The following is a 15,060-nucleotide window of genomic DNA, read 5'->3' as shown; positions in this document are numbered from 1 at the left end:
TTGGTCCTCCTGCCTCCAGTTTCTAAGTAATGGGTTGACAGACATGTTCCACCATGCCCAGTTCTTGTGTTAGTGCTAAGGTTTGAACCCAAGGAATTGTGTGCTAGGCACATACTCTGCCAAGTGAGCCATAGCCCCCTCATCCCCCCGCCACAACTCACAACTTAGTAAAGGGAAATCAATAGAACTTTATGAGGCCTACAGGCATCGAAATATGTTAGAAACAACAAAATCCCTCCTCTGGGAAGTCAAAACAGAAAAGAGTAAAGTTATTCAGAGTGCTGGAATTAAGGCTGGAGGCCAGACATTTTCATGTTTGGGACTGAAACCCACAGCTAGGAATACATGTCACATTGTGACTTGGAATGGACGTAGCAAAGTCCATGCCCACATCACAAAATAGCTGCCTAAACAGTGCTAACCCGTCATAGGCACAGTGCCCTCAGCTATTTCTTCCTGTTTGGTCGTATGCTATTCTTTATCTGTTGTAATGCTTGTAATGTTGCATTTCAATGTGTGGAGTCTGGAGAACACTTCTCCAGACAACAGTGGTGGGCTGACCCTAAAATCACAGAGCCTGCTCCAAGATGAGCCTGCCTGCCTGCCTGCCGCCTTCCAAGTATGGAAGTACTGTATCAGAGATGCCACCCCATTCCAGAAGACTTGAAGAATTAGAGCTCTTGCTCCCAAGAAAGAACAAGGTGGGTCCTCTAAGGCAGAGAGAACTAGACAAAAGCCCAGGGGAATCAGCAGGACAGCAAGGTGAGGCCTCTGCATTATTTCAAATGATTGAGTAAAGTCAAGTGAAGGAATAGGAAGCTAGAGAAATTGCTCAGTCCCAGAATTGTCTGCCGTAAATAAACAGGCAAACATAATCATAATTTATCTCAACACTGTACTGGCAACCTCTTCTTTCCCATTGTTCCCTCGGATTTTGAGAATGGAACCCATGGATCTAATAATACATCTGACCCTTATTTATCAAGCATCTTGTGTTCAGCACTGTTAGTTAGAGTGCAGCGTTGGCATGAAGTGTGGCGATGCATCATGATTCACATCCCACCCAAGGGAATGTCTGCAGTGGTTTAGGGGATTTCAGAGGATACTTTTCTACCTACAGTCTATAAAATACACCCTTGGAGGCGGGAAGATGATCCAGCTGATAAAGTTCCTAGCAAGCATGCAAACCTGAGTTCAGGTCCCTAGAACCCATGTTAAATCCAGACAAACAATGTGATTTGTAACTTCAGCACTGGGAAGGCAGAGACAAGAGGGACCCTGGGGCTCACTAGCCAGCCAGTCTAGAAGTGTTCCTCTTGTCAGTGTGTGGATGTTGACAATGTGTGCAGAGAATGCCCACCATAGCCTTCCTACCCCACATATTTATGACTTGAAGATTATTCTCCTACAGCAATGGTTCCTAGGAAGATTGGCTAAACCTGCCTCTTTGTTCAACTGTGTGCAATAACCCCACCTCTCTGTTCAACTTTTCAACAAATGCTGAGGTTTCTCATCTCATCAGAGAGCTAAGGCTACCCAAGTGGATGTTATTGTATCTGTCTATTTATTTTTTTCTTCATGACCTCACCACCTTAGTAAGTTCTGTCCTGGAAGACAGAATGATTATAGAAGACAAGCAGTGCAGTCCTTCTGTTTCTTTCTTTCTTTGTTACCCTGGCTATCCTGGAGGTCATTGTGCAAGCCAGGCTGGCCTGAAACTCAGAGATCTGTCTGCTTCTGCCACCTGAGTACTTGGATTAAGGTGTGGACCACCACACCTGGTTCAAGACACTGAGTCTGGACCTCTGACCTTCACACGCATACACACACACTCACATACTCACATAGTCACACTCACACACACTCATACTCACACACTCACACACACTCACAGACACACATACACACACACACACACTTTAAGAGCACCCCAAAATCATCAGTAAATACTCCACCTGTGATGTCCTTGTTGTCAGTAACAAACCCTCTTTATGTTGACTTCACAATTGTCACGAAGAAATGTTCTAAGGCTGAACTCCTTTAGGTCAGCATTCTGCACGCCAATCACTAAGCAACTTCCTGCCAGCACTAGCATGGATAGCAGAGCAGGGCTTGTTTAAACCCTCTGTAAGGTAATCCGATCACTGCCTGTGCTGTGGTCATTCTTGGAAGCCTAGCTGGAGAATGAATTAACCATAGTTCATGAATTACAAGAAAAATGCTGTTGGTGTCAATTACCTGCACTCTCTGAATGTAAGTCTTCTGATTCTTATTAGATCAGTAATGTTACCGAGCATACCCAGTTATTTTCTCAACAGAGCTGAAGCTGCTGGGCGTTGGAAGGGGCAGACAAATGTGAACAGTGAAATCTCACCAGCTAACAGGAAATGGAAGGTCCACCCTGAGGTCTACAAAAGGTTGAATCGTTTCTTTTTGTATTGGAGCTCCACATACCCCCCAAATCAGGTCTATGAAATGCAAATGCCGTGAATGTGGGTGTTCTATCAGCATAGAAGGCCCCAGGTTGCCCCTAGATATGACCCTGAGCTGAGACAGGAAGTCCTGGCCGCACTTGCCCTGCTGTTCTCCCCACCCCCAGCGTTCATGGCTGCATTTCAATGACTCATAATTTCCAAGTATGATCAGCATGCGAACAGGAAAGACTCGGTCACCAGGCAGAGCACTAGACTGAAGAACTGACGAAGATGTCAAAAAAAAAAAAAAAAAAAAAAAGTCACCGCCGATAGCAGGCCGGAAGGACATCAGAGAGCAGCAGCTCAAAAACCTAGAGCACAGGAACAGCTTTTGAATGGCAGCCTTGCCATTCTCTTTCTTCCTCAGCACACCAAGCAAGCTGCTGCTTCTCCCCACAACACACTGAAGGGAGCTCAGGCACAAGCATGCCGGTTCACACCACACTAATTGGGGAAATGCTAATGACATAGCTTTAGGCTGTTGGTTAACTTTCTAGTCTCGAAAAAGAATGAAACCTTTTACTGAAAACTGTCTGAGAGGCTTCGAGATTCACACTGACTGAGAACACACTGCTGGGCTTCCCACAGAGCTGGTGTGATGACTCTTGGAGTTTCCTGCACCCTAAGGCCAGGCAGGATGTTCCAGGCCTCCTGCCATTATGAATCAGACTCTCAAACAGCACACGCATTTCTCTGTTCAACCAGCCTCAAACAGGAAACAACTCCACCCTTCCACTTTCCTGGGTAAAGTCTCATTTCTTTAAGAAAAAAAAATATAACTTACTTGATGGGGTAGTGTGTGTGGAGGGAGAGAGAGAACACGACGTTGGGTGGGTAGAGAAATGGAGGTTGATCTGGGAGGAGCTGGAGGGAAGAGACAGGAATATGATAAAGAGCACTGTAAAATTCTCAGAAAATTAAGAAAAATGTTTCAATGCAGTTTTATAAAGTACCCCATTATTTCTAAAATTTACATTCTTTTTTGTGTCAACATCTTGCACTTTTAAGGATACCAGCAGTTCACTGAACCGGTTCTCTATTGCCTCAGTCCATAGGGTAACTATTCCTGCGTCAATCAGTTAGACAAAAGTCAGAGAGAGATTCTTTTTCTAAAAAAAAAAGTTATTGTGTGTATGTATAGTATGATGCATGCATATGTGTAAGTATCATGCATATATGAGAGAGGTTGCACCCATGACATGGTGCACGTGAGGAAGTCAGAACACCACTTTCTAGAATCTGTTCTCTCCTTCCACCATGGATCTCCAAGATGATATTCAGATCATCAGACTTTTGTGGCAAATGCTTCTATCCATGGAGTTAGCTTATTAGCCCCACATCAAAAGAGTGATACTCTAGATGTTTGGGTGGAAGCTTTACCCAGACCCTGGCATCCATATACCAGAAGAGTCTGGAATGTTCAGGTTGGGGGGCTGCAGCCCAAGCACCCTCCCCTGGAGCTGCCTCAGTCCAGACTCAGCATCCGAGGAAGCCCAACAAACAATGACTGTTTGGTTGGAAGCATCAGCTCAGCTCCCTGGCACCCCTTTATCCAGAGAGTCTGGAATATTTGGTTGGGGACTTCACCCGAGCACTTTGGCATCTATTATGGAATGTTGGGTGGGAAGTTCCATATCAAAGCTCCCTCACCTGGGAGTTGCCTCAGTCCAACTCCGTCTCTGAGAAAGCCCAGTAAATGGTGACCCCTCCCCAGGGAGGGTCAAGACCATGCCCACAGGCTATTTAAACTGCCCCCCAGAAAATGAACATGTAATCTCCCCTTTTCACTCTCCGTGTTTTTCGGCGGGGGGGGGGGGGGGGGGGGGCGGTTAAAGTGGGCACTTGAATTCAAAGCCAGATCCTCAAATGCCCTTGGGCTGCCTTTTACTAAAAATCCTTTTTAATTGGGGCTATCTAACACCTAATATAAAAAACAAACAAGGCCCCACATGCCCATGGTTTCTGGATATTGTGCTCCTGCTCCCACTCCCCTCCCTGTTTCTCTAGCTGTTTGCTGTTTGTCTCACGGCTGGGACTCTCTACAATAGATCGTTTGTTCCTCTGCTCTTCCACTGTAAAACTGTAGAGGTGTTCTGTCCTTATGTTTCTGTTCCCTCTTGCAGTGTCTGCTAATCTGTGGGCTTCCCTGGTTTCTGTGTGCTTCCCTAGTTTCTGCCAGCTGCCTACACCAGGATATTTAAGTTGGTCAGCTGACACTGGTTCCCAAAAGAGTTTTATTTGACTGTCTGTTAAAATAATGTGGCCACACTATGCTTTTATGACTATCTGTATATGTGTGTTTGTTTCCAAAGTATACATGTCTTATTTCTCTGTGTGTATGTGCGTGTGTTTTAAGATCTGTAAAACTTATAACTTCAGATAACAACAGCTCTGGAAAACATGTGGGTAGTATAGTCACCAATTTTGACCTCACCACCATCTTTGGTAAGAGTACCCACGTGTGTAAGACCTATCAAGGAGACATTCCGCCTCCAAAATTCTTTAACTTACTAAAATATTCCTCTTAATATTCTTACATTTACTAGCATTGGTAAGCTGTAACTAAGTGGGTAAAATACATATCTAAATTTAACTTATATGTCTAGTTTAAATATAACTAACAGGTAATGGTACCCAGTTCTCAAGTGACTTTACATATCTGAGATTATGGCATTTAACAAAAGACCTTCCTTCCAACACAGAGACATGCCAGCTCCTGCAGCATCCTATAGCTCCTCCAAAAAGATGCATGGTTGTAAAAGATCTTCAACCTGGTGGCTTGCCTTTGCTTATGGCAAAGCGACCCACACAGAAAAAAAGTTGCCTTCCACCTCATCAGCTTCCTGGATGCTATACTGGGGGATCAATTATCTCATCCTGCCAAGGCAGACAGGCAGACTAAACCCTCTCCCCGCAGGAAAATCTTCAGGCCTCTTGGACTCAACAGCTAATGGCAAGCACTGCCTATAAGGCTGGTGTTCTCCAAAGACTACGGAGAGACTTGGGATTGCCTGCATAGAAAAAAAAAAAGATGCCTCATTTCTGCTCATTAATCACTCTTAGATCTGTCTAATGGTATTTGATGACTTAGGGTACTGGTAGCGCATACTTCACTTGTTTTCTGCTAAAAATACAGGCAGGTGTGCCTCTTTCACAGGCTTCATAGTCCAGGACTAACAGGTTTCAGGTGTATCTTCAGAGATCCAGCGTTCCCAATTTCGTTTAACTGTCTTCCAAAATGTTGCTGTTTCAGTTGTCTTACAAATACCTGCAGGTTCCTGGGAAAAGTTTATAAAAAATCAGGTCTGATAAAAACTAACTGTCTCTAGAGCCTATTTTAACCCCATCCATTTTCAAGCATATTTTACAGGCCACTCCTGTCCGGGCCAAGACCAACTTACAAAGGGCCCTCCAGATAATGCCAACACCTACAACAGCTCCTGGGACTTCACCATTGGTACCAACTCTCCTGGCTCAAAAGGACACCTACCAACTAAAATCGGGTTTTAAAGGGCATATCTGCTCTCATTTCTCACTTATTCACCCGAGCCTCTCCTGTACAATCAGGGCACTTCTCTGTTCCATTCTTTCTGGAGGTTAATGACTTCTCACAGCTAGCCCCATTCATAGGGCCAACAGTAACAATATATTTTTTCTCCTAGCCACCTGCCTTCTCATCTCCCTCAAGGAACAGCTACCTGAGGTCTATAGGATGGCAGTAAACCAGATGCCACTCCAGCCACACCTCTCGCTGAGTGTGAGCCCACCAACTCCCATCTCTTCCCTCTCCAACATCGCCCCATGCCCAAAAGAAGTAGCCAGACTTGAGCCTACACCCCTTTATCCAAAGAGTCTAGAATGTTTGGTTGGAACTACCCCACAGAGAACGAATACATGGTCTCCCCTTTTCCCTGTCCATGTTTTTCTGTGGGGTCACCCAGGAGCTCTGGCATCCATTTAACCTGGGCTTCTTCTAATTTGGGCTGATTTGGTTTGATAGGAATTATTGCGTCAGCGGAGAGGTTTGTCGGTCTGGAAAAACTTAACAATGACCCCTTCCCAAAGATACTTAAGACCACACCCACAAGGTATTTAAACTGCCCCCAGAGATCAAACACATGGTTTTCCAGTCTTCCTTCTCCTCTCTAGGGGGCTGAAACATCATCTGGGAGTGTTTATATCCATTAAACTTGGGCTTTTTCTAATTCGGTTTGATTTGGTCTGATTTGGATTATTATGTCAGTGGAGAGGCTTATTGGGTGCAGGAACTTTTCACTAGAGATCCAATGAACTAGTAGGAAATTCAAAATCAGGCACTATAGTTATAGACGCTGAGTCAGATTCTCATAGACATTCTCGGGAAAAGTTTTGTTAGTGCTTGGGATTTCAGCATGAAAACAGGAGGATCAGTGGAAGGATGGGTAAATAGATGGTGAATGAATGGATGCATAAGTGCATGGAGGATGGATGGATAGATGGACGGATGGACGGACAAACGGACGGACGGACGGATGGATGGACAGATGGACAGATGGAGGATGGATGGATGGATGGATGGATGATGGATGGATGGACAGACGGATGGATGGAGGATAGATGGAGGATGGAGGATGGATGGATGGATGGATGGATGGATGGATGGATGGGAGAGGGAGGTGGCAGATGAGTTGTAGATGGATAGACGGGTGGATGAGTGGGTGGATCGTGGGTGGATGGATGATGACTGGGTGACGGATGGATGATGGATGGATGGATGGATGGATGGATGGATGGATGGATGGATGAATGGATGGATGATGGATGGGAGAGGGAGGTGGCAGATGAGTTGTAGATGGATAGATGGGTGGATGGGTGGTGGATTGTGAGTGGATCATGGGTGGATGGATGATGAATGTCTCACAGATGGATGGATGGATGGATGGATGGATGGATGGATGGATGGATGGAAGGGCAGATAAATAAGAGAATGGGGAAAAACAGCCAAGATAGATGTTCCAGGTCTCCCAGTACAAATTTCCTGGGTTCAAATTGTGAAAGACCACAGGAGTTTTCTCTGTGGCACTTCTCTATCTTGACTCCTGAATGAAAAATATTGTCAAAAGTTAGGCTGAATTCGTGGTGAGGACAAAATGTGAAGTTTGAAGGGAAATCTGGAGAAAAAGAAACTGAATTTACACGTATGGAAACCGGGTCGCAGAAAGAACAAGAACATTGCAGAACTCTTAAGCAGCCCGTCTGATCTGGAAGAGCCCTGACCAGAGTCCTCGAGGTGTCCTGCAGGACTTCAGGGAAGCTGGTCTGTGCAAAACCTCTGAGGTTCTAGTGTGTGTTAAGTATCTATTTTCCATCTCCATGACTGTAGATGATATCAGAGAGTTTGTGTGCAGGGAAATTCTACATCATATCATGTGATAGCAAGAGAAGAAATGGACCCAGGGCACACGGGCGGCAGAATGAAGGCGACAACCCAAGGAGTATGATTGCCGCACTAGCAGCCTGCTGGAAGTGTGGGAGTCTTTCCAGTGCAGGAGGGGCATGTCTGAGCAGCCACTGAAGACTTTTGCTCTAATGGTGAACAGTTGGAAAAGTCAGATAGCTCAAACTAGTTCTGGAACTCAAGGAAGTCAAGATTGTTCATCATTTGTGTCATGGCTAACTGTAGATCACTTGCACACTGCTCTGCACAGCCCCTGGAGTGCCCGGTTATAAGAGGGACCATCTCAAAGATTCCTGGGATCCTGAGCTAAGAAGAGGGTATATGAGGTTTGACAGGCCAGGCACATACCTGTCAACTATCTGTGACCTCAAAAGGAACAGAATACCTAAAACCTAGGAATTGATGACAGCCTTACTTCAGGGACCAATATCTTCATTGGGCTTTTAATTGAATTCCTTATTTATCTGATACCCAATAGTTATTTTTAGAATAGTTTAAGTTCTGAAGATCTCGTGCTATGTTTAGACCATGCAACTTTCAGTGGAGTGTTGAGACACTTAATGAGGCAAAGCTCTATCACCCATCACTCCGTCTCACCATCTACTGAGGCAAAGCACATCACTTTTCTTGCTGTTGTCCTCAAATGCCAGCAAAAGCAGCTTACAGAAGGGGAGGTTTATTCTGTACAGTCCAAGGGCTCAGTCCATTGCGACAAGGAAAGAATCAGTGGTGGGAGCTTGAGGAAGCTGATCACACTCATCCTCAGTCAGGAAGCACGGATGCTGATGTTTATGGTACCACCCACATTCCACAGGTTGGGTCTTTCCTTCTCAGACAACCTAATCTAGAAACCCTTCACAGACATGGCTAGAGGGTTTGACTTTTAGGTGTCTCTAGAACCTGTGGTGTGGACAGTCCATAATAGCACCAGAGGAGAACTTTCTCTCAGGTCCTAGTCTAAGAACCAAGCTTCTCTTGAGATGGATTTTCTTTTTTGAAACTCTTGTACACTCTAGATTCTTAAAGGATCTCCCACATGACTTACGCCATGAGAAGTCTCAGAGTCACAGTGCTCCAGACACAGGGCAGGGCGTTTATAGCACTTATTAACTTGTGGATTAATAATTATATCCATGTACAAATTTTCTTTGTTTTCATTATTCTCCTATCAGAAACAATGTTCTTTTTATGCCGACTGTTTCTATTCTTTCTTTTATAGTTTTTGCATTTTTAAGGCGGGAACTCTAAGACCATTGTGGTTTAAGATGAGAAAACATACTAATCCCACGTGCCTGGAGGATTAGCTGGTAATTTGATAATGTGTGGGGTTTGGAGGTAGAAACTGAATTCCCCCTCAGTTACAGGGGTTATTCAAAGAGATAAATGTGATGGAGGCTCACCAGCTGTCTCACTGCCCTTCGTCCAGGAGGCTGTGTGAACAGCTGCCCCTCTCAGGTCCATGGTATTCCTGATGACTTTGTCACAGTATCTTAGAGGTGAAAATGCTGAGTGTCGCAGATATAACTAAAACTAGTATGTTATAAGCTATTCTGTACCTCAGGCTAGTCTTGGAATTAAAATATAGCCAAGGTTAAACATGAGCTTCTGGTCCTCTTGTCTCTACCATCTAAAGCCTAGGATTATAGGAATTTGTACCACACCACATTTATACAGTGCTGGAGATCAAACCAGGGGCAACCTTCATACTAGACGAGCAAGCACTCTACCATCTGAGCTATAGCCTCAGGCCTTCTCCGGAGGTTTTTAGGAATAAAGAATTGTGTCTGGTGAAAAGCTAGAAGGTGACCCACAGCAGCCAGGGGAGCACTGAAGGTGCTCAGGAGGGTCTGTAATCAAAAGAAGCTGCTGGTCTCTCCACATTGAAAAACAGGTCATTATCACTACATAAAGTTGGGAATTTGTATAGTTAGAATTTGCCTGGGGTACCTGGACAGTTAGTGCATCTCTTGCCTTCAGGAATCTGTAAGAACACTGCAGCGGGTTTTCCAGAGCAGGCTGGAGTTGGGAGTGGGCTGTGTACAGTACCAGTGAGGAACTGAGAAGCTGGGTCAGCCTGGCTGGGACCCTAATTAACTAAGTCAACATGACCTTCCAACTGCTGCCAAGGTGCCACTGAGCCTGCCACATAGAGGCTGTGCTTATAGTTCATAAACTAGAACTAAAAATATATTTTATGGTGAAACAGGAGATTAGCTAAACTGCCAGGTTAACGGAGAGGCATCCTCAAAGTTTCCTGTGTACATTGTGAAACCCTGAGGCAACAGAGAGTTCCCCATGGCCTCCAGTTGTCCTTCTCCTTTCCCCCATCCTGACTTTCATTAGCCACACAAGTCATCATCTGAGGCAAGTTATAGCCAGGCCACCATAGTCTACTGTTTATTAGTTCCTGCTTCCAAATTAGATGTGCTTAGGAAAAGAAAAAAAACTAGAAAATGTTTCAGTTCTGTTGGGAAATTTTGTTATTCCTGGAAGGAAAGACTTTTTTGTTTTTGTTTTTTTACATTGAGTAACTGGTCTTATTTTGTTTGAAAAATGTACGGATGCTCCAGAGACAAAACAAAACAAACAAACAAAAACCCTGCTCAATTCTGCCTAGCAACTGGGCACTGAGGCAGTAAGGACAAACAGGTGCTGACTGACAGAGAGAAGCCTCCTCCCTGGGCTTCACACACTATGATGGAAGCTCCATGTGCTCCATATACGTGAAGAAATACTAGCCGTTTTTCTTAACTCATAGCGAACGCCGTTAAATTCCTTTTGCACTTCCTTTACAAGATCATTTTAGTTTTTGTTTGCTTTGGTTTTTCTTTTCAGGGTAAAGGCCTGGGAATTTCCCAACTGCCATGTTCCACCTCACACCTCATACTGCCTTCTTTCTCTTCTCGTTTTATTTTCACTGCAGACCATGGGAAAAGCACATACCCAGTACTTGGTAGCCTCTGGGCAAGCACTGAGGAAAATTTGACTGGTACCTGCTCCAGTACGGGGAGAGTCTGGAATCGTGACAGCTCTTACGTGTACATCTGCTGGCCTACAGCTCTTACATGTACATCTGCTGGCCTACAGCCGTGTTTTCTACTTTTTTTCCCATATGTAGCATGTGATTGTAGTGCTCGCATGTGTGTTTCCTCAGTCACCATCCACGCTATGATTTTAAACAGGGTCTTCCAGTGAGTGTCAAACTCTCTGACGCCGCTTATGAGTCTTACTGTGAGACACGGTTTATTTCCAGGCAAAAGTCTATATTCTTTGAGCGTCCCCCTTTCCTTTTGTGTCCAGGAGCCAGTTGAGTCATGTTGTGCAATCAAGCTTGCACTAGTGGAATGAGACATTCACCACCTGCATTAGAAATAAAAGTCGGAGGTCACCTTGGCCGTGTGTGTTTGCTAGCCTTGCCTAGGTTCTGACACACCCGATGTAGGAGAAGAAGCTGCCTCGCCATCTTGCTCACACTCTGTGTGTGTTCCTTTGTTGACATCATCCTGTCTTTCCTCTCCAGTACGCGCTTTTATATGGGTTCCGGGGCCAAACTCAGGTGCTCTGGCCTGACAGAGCCATCCCCCTCAGTTCTGGACCTGCATTTTCTATTGCTTAAGCAAAGCTCTAATATCTCTGATATAAAGGGATCCATGGCTGAGTTTTTCCATGATAAGCTGCTGACCTGCCTGACCTCTCTCTTCATCTTTTTACTAATGGATTCATTGTCATACATTTAACTAGGGAAGACTAAACACTCCGATGCTAGAGCTAAAAGACTCGCCCCACCCCCAACAACACAAGGTTATGGCTCCTTACTTTTATTTGTTGATGAAAAGTCCAAAGCAATGCCAAACATGAGTACTAAATTGTTTCATGGGTACTAGCTAAGAAATCTTTATGTGCATAGTTAGTCCACATACAATTCACACAACAAAGCAAACAGCATTTCAAAACAGAGAAAGTTAAAACCACAGTTTCCTGAGTCCTGTTTACAAGATCTCATTTGTTAAACCAAAGCCCGTCTCTCCTACAGTTCCTGTTAGACTTGTGTTCCTGACAAAACTGGCCTGCTTAAAACAGAGATCAAATCACAAATTCCAGAGTCACAGCTGCCCCGGGAGGGAACAGTTAATCTGAGTGCCTGGGTTTAGATAGACTCTGAGGCCAAAGATTAAGAGGCAAGATTTCAGTGAAAATGTTTAGACTCAGCTGGAAATGAGGGCTTGAGTTACTGGAGAATTTGAATTATGTGCGCATGAAATCAAGAACAATAAACGGAATAACAATTCCTCAGATGTGGATATGCATACTGTTTACACAGCATTCCCCAGGATTCTCACCCTCAGCCTCACAAACACAGGCTGTGAAAAAAACTGACACTTCTCAGCTAACCTATTTCAGAGGCTTTGGGGACAGGGTCAGTCCCTGTGAGCCCACCTGAGTAGCAAGGAGCACTTTGACTCAGGGTTCTCAGAAGAGTTACGTTGTCATCATCAATTCCTGTCACTTAATTACAGACTTCACTCATGCAGACAACTTTCCGCTCCTGATGCTTACTGAGAAACACAAAAGACAAATGGACAAACTGTCTTCATTAGGAACGCTGTAACCTTGGTTACATTGTTTCTCCTTTTTGTCTTGCACTCCCTTCTGTGGCTCAGGTTGGTTAAAAAGTTAGAGCAGAGTTGAAACTACATGTGTAGTGACCAAGGGTAGAACAGACCCCTGACTCCCAGTTCTTTGCCTGGAAGTTCAGACAAGAGCAATAGTTGTGTCACAGTGACCAGTATGGTGTCTTCTTATTTTCCTGGAAACACTTGTCCTTGGTACAAACGCTTAGAGGTTAGAATGAAGGCCTGGCAGGCAGGATATGTAGTGGCTATTATTAGAATTGCCACAGTTTTATCGCAAAGGGTTAGCCTGAAGCAGCATGGTTTATTGGAGAGAGGAGGTGGCTGGAACTGACCTGCTGGTAAATGAGAGACAGTGCATACCAGGAACACGCCTCAGCCACACTTCAGGGACGGACGGTCACTGCAGCAAAGCCGCTGCATCCTTGAACATCCTGCTGTCTTGGCTGCAGGGGTCTGATTCTCTCTGGTCTGCAGGGAAATAGCAAAAGAACTCCATTGAGCCACGTTACAGCTTCCTACGTGGAGATAGAAGTCCTTCATGAACTTTTCATATAATTATATTTTATTTTAAAATGCATTAAATATTTTAACAATCAATTTTTTTTTTAAAGAAGAGGTCTAAGAAAAGATGGAAGAAGAGGTTGTAGCCTTGCTTTCCAGTTGTGCTGCTGGGTCAGTGCATGAACTGAAAGTTTTTACTTTGTGCATGTGCAGAAGAATAGAGGTCCCAGCACAACTTGCAGGAGTTCTCTTCTATCATGTGGGACCGGAGAATCAAACTCAGCTTGTCAAGCAACTGATAAGATTATGGCTGGCATTCCTACCTCAGATGTCACAATCAGTGCTGGACCAAAGAATTTAGAAAAAGAACAAAAAATTTTAAAAAAAAAAGAAAGAAATGCATTCAATCTGACTCCAAGTGCCTTGGCTCTAAATGGATTTGTGAGTAAGCAAAGAACAAAATGCAACATATAAGGGGAAAAAAATGTTTAAATGCTAACTCCAAAAAAAGAGGTATGATGGCCGTCTGAGCAATAAAGGGAATGAAGCAAGCTAGATGTATTGCAACACATTGAGTCAGCCTTGCGTTACCCGCAGAAAGCGCAGACCCAAGACCCACCCATGCCATCTGTTTCCTTAACAACTCTACGCAGTCCTAAACCTGCTGCTCCAGGAACCAGAAGTTACAAAGCACTTTGGCCGCGACTCCGAGGCCTACTGTCCTACCCCAGCCCATCCTGACTTGGTTCTGCTCTTGCCTTTCTTTCCAACAACAAGGTCCTGCCAGCTCAACCCCTGCAGAAATGTCTGCAGGGGGCTCAGAGTAACTCAATCTTTCAGTTATTTACCTATTCAAGAAAAATGTACCTCACTTTAAAAAATTAAGAGTTACAGATTATTAAAAACAAGAAATGCAGGTTTATTCCTTCTCAAACTTTGTACAAATGAGGTAAGAAAATGCATGGTCTTTGTGTAATGAGAGTTGGATAAACAACCTGCAAACAAGAGTTTAATTGCAAGCTTTCGTGTAAGTTCTGAAGAGGGCGGGACAAGAAGCCCCAAATGGAGGAGGAACTGATATCTAAAGGAGAATGTTCCAGACGGCAACCTCCTGCTCTCAGTACATCCAGAAGCCCCATGCCCATGTTCTTTCCTTGCCAGAGGAATTCTTACCAGACTTCCCTCTAGAACAGTCACTAAGCTGCCCTCCCTAACTGCTGACCTGTCTTTGGCGTATCTCAGCTCAGTGCCAACAAATCCCAATGATGTCAACAAAAGGTAGCTACCATACACTGACAAAGGCGCTCTTCACAACCTGCCTCAACACAAGGGAACGTGTTTATGGTTTTTCAAAGAAAACTTTGAAAGTCAAACTGACAAGTGAGATGGAGAGCATTCCTAGTCAGCTCAGGGCCACCCTTGGGCAGGTTCATCCTTTTCGCCTCACCTTTCAGGATGGGTCATGGGTTTTGAGGGTAGAGAAGACTGGCCTGATCTGTCCTCCAATGTGCACCTGTGTTAGTATCTGGAGGTCATGGAAGGGCCCACTATGCTCAGCTACCTCTGAGGGTGACTGGTGTTGGGACTGAACATTTAAGGGTTTATTTTTTTAGGCTAAATCAAAGTGTCACTTCCTCAAAATGATTCTTCCCAAATGCCACATGTGTGTGGTCTGTGACAACCAGCATCTTGACACCTGAAATCACCTACTCTGGTTCTTGGTTAACAGGCAGAGAAATGCATTGTACAGGACATGTTAAACACGGGAGGCTGAGAGAACAGAGAGGGAGAGCAGGACTCTGTCCTGGGGTAGGAACGCCGCCTCCTTCATTCTGTTTGGTGTCGATAATGTTCTGTTTCACTGAGATTACCAACTAATGAAAGATAATTACAAACCAGGCACCTGCTAGCCTCTGAGAATGAGGTAAGAAATAAGATGACCACAGTCTCAACCTCTAGGGAGAGTAGAACCTCTGCCTCCCGAGTGCTGGAATTAAAGGCGTGTGCCACCACC

The sequence above is a fragment of the Chionomys nivalis genome, chromosome 24, assembly GCF_950005125.1.
Source record: "Chionomys nivalis chromosome 24, mChiNiv1.1, whole genome shotgun sequence".
Lineage (NCBI taxonomy): Eukaryota > Metazoa > Chordata > Mammalia > Rodentia > Cricetidae > Chionomys > Chionomys nivalis.
This window is presented reverse-complemented; position numbering follows the sequence as displayed.